At 47.4% G+C, this 10,553-nt stretch overlaps 1 pseudogene; it reads right to left on the bottom strand.

The window, feature by feature from the left end:
* Window positions 1-2,169: 2,169 nt before the first annotated feature.
* LOC139252392 (U2 spliceosomal RNA) lies at window positions 2,170-2,400 on the bottom strand (annotated as a pseudogene).
* Between the last annotated feature and the right edge of the window lie 8,153 nt (window positions 2,401-10,553).

Here is a 10,553-nt window from a genome sequence, read left to right as displayed (position 1 = left end):
AAAGAGAAACTGGGGCCGAAATTAGCCTCTTGTGCACCTGCAGTTAGTGACTCAGAGCTGCTAACGGGGCGCAAAATGTTTTTCGCCCGGGTGCGACGTGAACAGCGTTCCCTGTGGAATTGGGCGTGGGTTTTGTGGAGGTGGTACAAGGTAGCACCTCACTCCTGCCAGAAGCACACCACTCGGTTGCGTGCGGCAATAATGATGTCATCGCCGTGTGCAGTGTCCCATTACTGCCCCAGAAGTGAAATTCGGCCAGGCACCCTCACTTACCAGCTGGCGGTCACCACGACAGCTTCAGCTGTCAAGTTGGAGTCGGGAGTCAACTGGAGCAGCACTATTTAAAGCCACCATCTTGAAAACAAATTTCTGTCGGCCATTACACTTTGCAGCTTGCTAACACTTAGGCAGAGTGGCTGATGGACAGAATGCAGCAATTTTGACTTCATGGACTGTTCTGCCTCCTAACTATTCCTCTGTGTATCATTCAAGCAGATTTCAAATCACAACATTTATCTTGTTTCATGGGGGCTGTGTTGGCACTCGACCTCCTGCTCCGACGTCACCATCAGAGGATTCTTAGGCGAAGTCAAATGCAGAGTCAAATGCAGAGTCAAATGCAGAGGGAAAGGCAGAGAGTAGGACTTGGAGCAAGACAGGTAGAGGCACAGGGAGAAAGTCAGGGAGAAAGTCAGGGAGAAAATCAGCAAAATGTGGCAGGAGGAAGAAAGCCAACAGGGCTGGCAATAGGAGACATTACCCTCCCAGGGTATTCCAGCAACAGTTCTCCTACATCAATTTCACTGAGGAGCAGTGTGTTCGAAGGCTGCGATTCAGCAAGGATATGGTCACAGAGCACTGCCATCTCCTGCAACCAGATCTCGAAGCACAGACTAAGATGGGGACATCTCTCTCAGTAGCAGTCAAGGTCACCATTGGGATCCTTTCAGGGAGCGAAAGAAGATTTAGGGCCGGAAATTCCCTAATCTTGTGCCCAGTTTTTCGGCGATATAGCACCAGTTTTGGCAAAAAAACGGTGAACCGGGAAATTCGCTGAAATCTTACGCCAACGGTTTTTAAGTACCGCTGGAGAGAGGAGCACCAGCGTGCAAGACCTGAAATAGCACTTTCGCCAGATGTTTGGCTTGCAGCGCACCTGTAGGATGAAAAAAACGCCCGGGAAAAACCTGCGTCACAGCCCTTGGAACAGCGGTACGTATGAAGACCTGCAAAAAAGGTAAGTTATCGTTTTTTTTTTAAATTCTTTTGCAGCGATTCGATAGAAAAGGGTTGTGTGAATGTTTTGTGATTTTTTATTTTTTGTTGTTTGGAATTTTGTTTTTGGTGTTTTCCTCCCTCCCTAGGCCCAACTCAAAGCGGTATTGGCCTTGGAGAAAAGTTGCAGAAAATTTGTTGTTTGCGCCACGAATCCTCGTGCAATGTCGATTTATACCGCTGGACGCATTTTCTCCAGGAATCATAGCAGAGTCATAGCGGTAATTTTTGTGGAGAAATACTGCTATGACCAAAAATGGAATTCTAGCCCATATAATTATAGAATCATAGAAACTTACTGCACGGAAGGAGGCCATTTCGGCCCATCATGTCCACGCCGGCCAACCAAGTACTCTCCACCCTCGTCCCACTTTAGCCCTGTGGGTTACGGCATTTTAAGTACACATCCAAGTATTTTTAAAAATGTGGTGAGGGTTTCTGCCTCTACCACCCTTTCAGGCAGTGAGTTCCAGATCCCCATTACCCTCTGGGTCAAGAAATTTCCCCTCATATCTCCTCTAAACCTTCCCCCAATTACTTTAAATCTATGCCCTCTGGTTGTTGACCCCCCTGCCAAAGGAAACAGGTCATTCCTATCCACTCTATCTTGGCTCCTCATAATTTTATACACCTCAATCAGGTCTCCTCTGTTCCAAAGAAAACAGACTGTAAGGACTGGAAGCAATGAACCCCCAAGGATTTATTGGACATTGTGTTTAATATTTTTCTCACCACAGAAAGAAAACTGGAAGCTTTTTGTGAGAGGGGCCCAGGTGTTTTTTTTTATAATTCGTAGCCAATCTTTCCAATTCTTTGTCAAATCACAAACGCCAGAGGTCACCTTGCACACATCAAGGATCACTCTGTGCCAATGCTCTTAGCCAAAAGGCCTAGAGCCACTGCACCGTTCCTGGAAGTACTGCAATACCAGGTTCATGCCATGGAGGTGGATGGGTCAGGCCCCCCACACACCTCTTGGATGGGTCAAGCCACCCCACCCACCTCCTATTTCCAAAAAGCATAGGAGAACCACCTTCCTGATCCAGGGAGAACCACTTTGGGGTCATGGTTACTCCCCTGTCAGGTCAGTTACGCATGATCTTAGCCAAAAGGCCGAGAGGGGCCCAGGTGTTGCTCCATGTTGGACTTAGAATGATGGGCAGGGAGTCTGGAATGACAATGGCCAACATAAGGCAGGAGATAGGCCAATGGAGTCCATTGTTAGGTAAGGTGACCTCGTCAATCAGTGATTATTGTTCTGGTAACTCATCCAGGTAGAGAGTCATTAAGCACAGACTGCCTGGAAGCGAAAACTCATCACTGGACTCAAACACAGGAAGCCTCGAAAACAAAGAACTTTATTGGGTAAAAGCAGAAGACACACCCACAGGAAGCCCTAACATGAACTTTACTGACCCAGGAAGGGCAAAAACAGCCCTGGGGTATAAAGGTGGCCGCATGGCCATAGCTTCTCTCTTCTGCTCTCGCTAGCTTCACCTCTACAAGAACCGAGCCCTCCATGTGGAACAGAGAGAAGAAACCTGAAGAGACACCTTTTCATCAGGAGAAGCAGTGAGTAAGCCAACGATCGGTGGGTGGGCATTAACTCTGCACACACATCTTTTAAGAGCACAGCCGCGGTATCATGCATTCTCCCAACCAAATCCTTAGGAGTTTACATGGGAGAGTTTTTAGACATTGGGGTACTTCACATTAGGGGCCTGTTAGCCAGGCCACACTGTGTATTGTACTGCATTTGTTTGTTTTACACACCAGGGTGTGTGTGTGCTTTTACTGGGTGAATGGGTGTGTTTTAACTTTAATAAAAGCATTGCCAGTACTCGGACCAAGGTATTCTTCCTTGACTCATTTATCTGTTCAATGCAGTAATCAATCCCAGGTCTAGTTTAACTTGGGGGTGCGTCAAAAACACCAAAGGGAAACCACTTACACAGACCCAGCATTTCCTCATAACCAAAAATCTCCAGTCTAGACAACATTCTTGTGCAATCACATCCAGTGCAATCACATCCTTCCTGTAATGTGGTGATCAGTACTGCACACAGTACTCCAGCTGCAGCCTGACCAGTGTTTTATACAGTCCAAACATAATCTCCTTGCTGTTGTATTCCATGCCTTGACTAATAAAGGCAAGTATTCCATATGCCTTATTAACCACCTTACCTAGCTGGCCTGCTGCCTTTAGGGATGTGTGGACCTGCACTCCACAGGCCCATTGTTCCTACAATACTGAAAAGTTTAGATCATTTAATTTGTATTCCCTTGGCTTGTTAGACCTTTCCAAATGCATTACCTCACACTTATCCGGATTGAATTCTATTTGCCACTGTTCCGCCCACCTGATCAGTACATTGATATCTTCCTGCAATCCACAGCATTATCAACCACACAGCCTCTTTTAGTGTCATCTGCAAACTTCTTAATCATACCCCCAAAATTAAAGTCCAAATCCAACATCTCCAAGTTTGACATCCATTGCTCCATCCGCGAAGTCACAGATGCTCTGTATAAAAGAAGGAGGGATCATATTTTCTTCCCCATGACCAGAGAGAAACAGCATGAGCGTGCATGTGGCTTTGCCAGACTAGCGGGCTTCCCCATGGTGCAGGGTGCCATTGACTGCACCCAAGTCGCTTTGAGAGCACGGCATCACAATTCTGAGGTCTTGCTTAACCACAAAGCCTTCCATTCACTGAATGTGTATCTGGTCTGTGACCACACATGCAGAATCCTCACTGTCAATGCCTGCTATCCTGGCAGCAACCACGATGCCTTCATCCTGCGCTAGACCCATGTGCCAGCTCTGTTCTAGCCACCACATCAAGCTCATGGCTGGCAGCTTGGAGACCAGGGCTATCTGCTCTCCACCTGGCTCATGACTCTCCTCTACAACCCCACCTCTCCTGCCCAGCGCTCATACAATGAGAGCCATGCTGCAACTCGGAACATCATTGAGCAGAACATTGGAGTGCTGAAGCAACGGTTCCACTGCCTGGACCACTCAGGAGGATTCCTCCAGTACTCGCCTGAGTGGGTGTCCCTATTCGTCGTTGTCTGCTGCATGCTGCACAACCTCGCCACAATGAGGGCACAGCCATTGCCAGCAGGCATAGCCGCACTACCTGAGAAGGATGAGAGGAGGAGGAGGAGAAGGATGAGAGCAGGAGGAGGAGGATGAAGAGGAGCAGGAGCATCAACAACAGCGATGGAGGAGGCTGCGAACCCATTGCGATTGTGCAAGGAAGGTCCGCACCCTTCATATCAGAGTTCGGGTCCACTGAATTCCTTCCCAGTTTCTCTGGAAGTCCCCATGACCACATCCATTTTCCCTTCCATTCTAAAGCCCTAAAACTGAAATGAGAGCCAACAGCAAAGATTAAAAAGTCCAATACAAACTTATATCGTAATAAGAACAAAGGTTTACATAATGTATTTACTAATCACCCTAGTGCAGTTTCTTATATCCCCTCTTTGCTTTAACTAATCTAGTTCTCCTCCGCAGTGTCATGTATTTTACATTATTATATATATATAACTGTATCCTAACATGCTATACATGACTGTAATAAGATATGACCTGTAACCACCAGCATACCTTACCACCAGGAGTGCACTTGCAAGAGACAGGTATATAAGGACAGGTCTCAGGCAAGTGCAGCATTCCAGAGCTGTGAAATAAAGGTGCAGGTCCAGAGTGACCTTGACTTCACTATATGCCTCGTGTGAATCTGTACTGAGGGGACAGGACTTTACAGTGGCGACGAGTTACGGGATTACAGAATCCACAGAATGGTGAACAACGGATCAGATGAAAATGCTGGAGACAATTGGGAGGACTTTATAGAAAGGCTCCAGCAAAGCTTTGTAACCAAAGACTGGTTAGGAGACGACAAAGCAGACAAGAGAAGAGCCCATCTCTTGACCAGCTGTGGCTCAAAAACATACGCTTTAATGAAGGATCTGCTGGCACCCGAGAAACCAGCAAGCAAGTCATTTGAAGAATTGAGCACAATGGTAAGAGACCACCTGAAGCCAGCGAGCAGCCTACATATGGCCAGACACAGGTTCTACAGACGCTGTGTGGGCCAGAGCATACCCGATTTCGTGGCAGAACTTCGGAGGTTGGCTAGTTTATGTGAGTTCTCTGATGAACTGAGGAGAGAAATGCTGAGAGACTTATTCATTGAAGGAATAGGCCACGCAGGCATATTCCGAAAGCTCATAGAAACCAAGAACCTGACCTTAGAGGCAGCAGCACTGGTTGCACAGACATTCTTGGCAGGGGAAGAAGAAACGAGGTTGATTTACAATGCAGGTACGACAACTAACGAAATATCGGAACAAGAATTTCACAGCATTAAACAAGCTGCTACCCCCATACACAGACAAAACCGGGAGAACAGGCTCTCGACAGCAGGCAGTGGCGCCAGAAGCCATCAAGGGCCACAGGAACGGCCGTTCACACCTCACCAACCCACAATGCGATCAATCAACTACAAACTGAGAGAAGCTCAAGAGATATCAGCCAGATGCAGCTCATTCTTTGCAAGCAGTCTGTGCTGGAGGTGTGGGGGTGGGCACTCATTAAGGAGATGTCGCTTTCAGCAGGCTGTTTGCAGGAACTGTGAATATACAGGGCATTTGGCCCGCATGTGCAAAAAAATGGCAGCTTGGCTGGTATACGAATCGGATGGGTCGGAAAGCGGACCAGAAGACAGTGGGGACAGTACCCGGGACACCGATGTACAGCGGGTCAACACGATCAATGGCTGCTGCTCCGACAACAGGGCACCTCCTATAATGATGAGGGTCCTACTTAACGGGATACCTGTCAACATGGGACTGGATACGGGAGCGAGTCAATCTCTCATGAGCGCTCAACAATTTGAACAACTGTGGCCGCATAAAAAAGACAGACCAAAACTCACAAGGGTCGCCACCAAACTAAGGACCTATACCAAAGAAATCGTACCAGTCCTCGGCAGTGCCATGCTCTCTGTCACACACAAAGGGACAGTGAACCGACTTCCCCTGTGGATTGTCCCCGGAGACCCTCCAGCACAGCTGGGGAGAAACTGGCTGGCAAAACTAAACTGGAAATGGGATGATGTCCATGCCATGTCATTAGAGGAACGGACCTCCTGCTCAACAGTTATAAAGCGATTTGAACATCTTTCAGCCAGGTGTGGGCACTTTCAAAGGGGCCAAAGTCAAAATCTACATCACACAGGATGCTAGACTGGTCCATCACAAGGCCAGAGCTGTACCCCATGTGATGATGGAAAAGATTGAACACTAACTAGACAGGCTTCTGCGGGAAGGCATTATATCACCTGTGGAATTTAGCGACTGGGCAAGTCCCATCATCCCAGTCATGAAGCCTGATGGATCCGTACGAATCTGTGGGGACTACAAATCTACCATAAACAGAGTCTCCCTACAGGACCAGTACCCGCTGACCAGAGCGGAGGACTTATTTGTCACATTGGCTGGAGGCAAACTTTTCTCAAAACTAGACCTCACATCTGCGTATATGACGCAAGAATTGACCGAGGAATCCAAGCTACTCACCACCATCAACACACATCGAGGCCTTTTCATGTACAATCGATGCCCATTCGGCATCAGGTCGGCAGCTGCCATATTCCAGCGCAACATGGAGAGTCTGCTCAAGTCCATCCCGGGGACGGTTGTATTTCAAGACGACATACTTATCACGGGCAGGTACACCGACTCCCATCTCCGTAATTTGGAGGAAGTACTAAAGCGGTTGGATGTAGGCCTACGAGTCAAGAAATCCAAGTGCCTGTTTCTCGCACCCGAGGTTGAATTTTTGGGCAGAAGGATTGCCGCTGATGGAATCCGCCCAACAGAGTCCAAAACAGAAGCAATTCGCCTGGCACCCAGGCCCCGGAATGTCTCAGAACTGCGTGCCTTTCTCGGGCTACTCAATTACTTTGGGAACTTTATGCAGAACTTAAGCACGCTGCTGGAGCCTCGCCACGTGCTACTCAGGAAAGGGTGCGATTGGTTTTGGGGGGACGCCCAGGAACTGCCTTCAATAAGGCACGCAACCTTCTGTGTTCCAACAGTGTTTTGACTTTCTTTGACCCAGGTAAAAAGCTAGTTCTCACATGCGATGCGTCAGCGTATGGGGTCGGGTGCGTTTTGCAACATGTCAATAGTGCAGGCAAATTACAACCCATAGCTTATGCCTCCGGGACACTTTCGCAGGCGGAGCGCGGGTACGGAATGGTAAAGAAGGAGGTGCTCACATGCGTGTACAGTGTCAAAAAGATACACCAATACCTTTTCGGGGCCAAGTTCGCGTTAGAAACCGACCACAAGCCCCTCACGTCCCTCCTATCCGAGAGCAAGGCAATAAACGCCAATGCCTCGGCGCGAATTCAACGGTGGGCACTCATGCTGGCATCCTACAACTGCACCATAAGGCACAGACCAGGCACAGACAACTGTGCCGACGCGCTCAGCAGGCTACCCCTGCCGAACACGGAAGAGTCTGACGAACAGGACTGTGTCATGGCAATCAATGCCTTTGAGTCCACAGGTTCGCCCATGACGGCTCGCCAAATCAGAGCCTGGACGGCCAGCGACCCCATGTTATCCTTCGTAAAAAGATGTGTCCTAACCGGTGACTGGGCAGAGGCTCGTGATGCCTGCCCTGAGGAATTAAAACCCTTTCACAGGTGCATGCATAAGTTATCACTACAAGCAGACTGCCTGATGTGGGGCAGCCAAGTAGTCATGCCTCTGCGAGGCAGAGAGGCATTTGTCCGGGAGCTCCACCATGCTTAAACAAAGGGGACTACAGTGGGATGAGGGCAGAGTTGGCTAAAGTAGACTGGAAACACAGACTAAACGGTGGCACAATTGAGGAACAGTGGAGGACTTTTAAGGAGCTCTTTCATAGTGCTCAACAAAAATATATTCCAGTGAAAAAGAAGGGCGGTAAGAGAAGGAATAACCAGCCGTGGATAACCAAGAAAATAAAGGAGAGTATCAAATTAAAAACCAATGCGTATAAGGTGGCCAAGGTTGGTGGGAAACTAGAAGATTGGGAAAATTTTAAACAACAGCAAAGAATGACGAAGAAAGCAATAAAGAAAGGAAAGATAGATTACGAAAGTAAACTTGCGCAAAACATAAAAACAGATAGCAAAAGCTTTTACCAATATATAAAACTTAATAATGGGAAATGTGGAAATGGCTGAGACCTTAAACAATTATTTTGCTTCGGTCTTCACAGTGGAGGACACAAAAACCATGCCAAAAATTGCTGGTCACGAGAATGTGGGAAGGGAGGACCTTGAGATAATCACTATCACTAGAGGGGTAGTGCTGGACAGGCTAATGGATCTCAAGGTAGACAAGTCCCCTGGTCCTGATGAAATGCATCCCAGGGTATTAAAAGAGATGGCAGAAGTTATAGCAGATGCATTCGTTCTAATCTACCAAAATTCTCTGGACTCTGGGGAGGTACCAATGGATTGGAAAGCAGCTAATGTAATGCCTCTGTTTAAAAAAGGGGGCAAACAAAAGGCAGGTAACTATAGGCCAGTTAGTTTAACATCTGTAGTGGGGAAAATGCTTGAAACTATCATTAAGGAAGAAATAGCGGGACATCTAGATAGGAATAGTGCAATCAAGCAGACACAACATGGATTCAAGAAGGGGAAATCATGTTTAACTAATTTACTGGAATTCTTTGAGGATATAACGAGCATGGTGGATAGAGGTGTACCGATGGATGTGGTGTATTTAGATTTCCAAAAGGCATTCGATAAGGTGCCACACAAAAGGTTACTGCAGAAGATAAAGGTACGCGGAGTCAGAGGAAATGTATTAGCATGGATCGAGAATTGGCTGGCTAACAGAAAGCAGAGAGTCGGGATAAATGGGTCCTTTTCGGGTTGGAAATCGGTGGTTAGTGGTGTGCCACAGGGACCGGTGCTGAGACCACAACTGTTTACAATATACATAGATGACCTGGAAGAGGGGACAGAGTGTAGTGTAACAAAATTTGCAGATGACACAAAGATTAGTGGGAAAGTGGGTTGTGTAGAGGACACAGAGAGGCTGCAAAGAGATTTGGATAGGTAAAGCGAATGGGCTAAGGTTTGGCAGATGTAATACAATGTCGGAAAGTGTGAGGTCATCCAACTTGGGGGAAAAAAAGCAGTAAAAGGGAATATTATTTGAATGGGGAGAAATTACAACATGCTGAGGTGCAGAGGGACCTGGGGATCCTTGTGCATGAATCCAAAAAAGTTAGTTTTGCAGGTGCAGCAGGTAATCAGGAAGGCGAATGGAATGTTGGCCTTCATTGCGAGAGGGATGGAATGCAAAAGCAGGGAGGTCCGGCTGCAACTGTATAGGGTATTGGTGAGGCCGCACCTGGAGTACTGTGTACAGTTTTGGTCACCTTACTTAAGGAAGGATATACTAGCTTTGGAGGGGGTACAGAGACGATTCACTAGGCTGATTCCAGAGATGAGGGGGTTACCTTATGATGATAGATTGAGTACACTGGGTCTTTACTCGTTGGAGTTCAGAAGGATGAGGGGAGATCTTATAGAAACATTTAAAATAATAAAAGGGATAGACAAGATAGAGGCAGAGAGGTTGTTTCCACTGGTCGGGGAGACTAGAACAAGGGGTCACAGCCTCAAAATACAGGGGAGCCAATTTAAAACCGAGTTGAGAAGGAATTTCTTCTCCCAGAGGGTTGTGAATCTGTGGAATTCTCTGCCCAAGGAAGCAGTTGAGGCTAGCTCATTGAATGTGTTCAAATCACAGATAGATAGATTTTTAACCAATAAGGGAATTAAGGGTTACGGGGAACGGGCGGGTAAGTGGAGCTGAGTCCACGGCCAGATCAGCCATGATCTTGTTGAATGGCGGAGCAGGCTCAAGGGGCTAGATGGCCTACTCCTGTTCCTAATTCTTATGTTCTTATGTGAGGCCTCACCTGGAATATTGTGTTCAGTTTTGGTCTCCTAATCTGAGGAAGTATGTTCTTGCTATTGAGGTAGTGCAGCGAAGGTTCACCAGACTGATTCCCGGGATGATCGGACTGACATATGAGGAGAGACTGGATCAACTAGGCCTTTAAACATTGGCGTTTAGAAGGATGAGAGGGGATCTCATAGAAACATATCTGACGGGACAGGTTAGATGCGGGTGGAATGTTCTCGATGTTGGGGAAGTCCAGAACCAGGGGACACATTCTTAGGATA

The sequence above is a fragment of the Pristiophorus japonicus genome, chromosome 2 (genome assembly GCF_044704955.1).
Source record: "Pristiophorus japonicus isolate sPriJap1 chromosome 2, sPriJap1.hap1, whole genome shotgun sequence".
Classification (NCBI taxonomy): domain Eukaryota; kingdom Metazoa; phylum Chordata; class Chondrichthyes; family Pristiophoridae; genus Pristiophorus; species Pristiophorus japonicus.
This window is presented reverse-complemented; position numbering and strand designations above follow the sequence as displayed.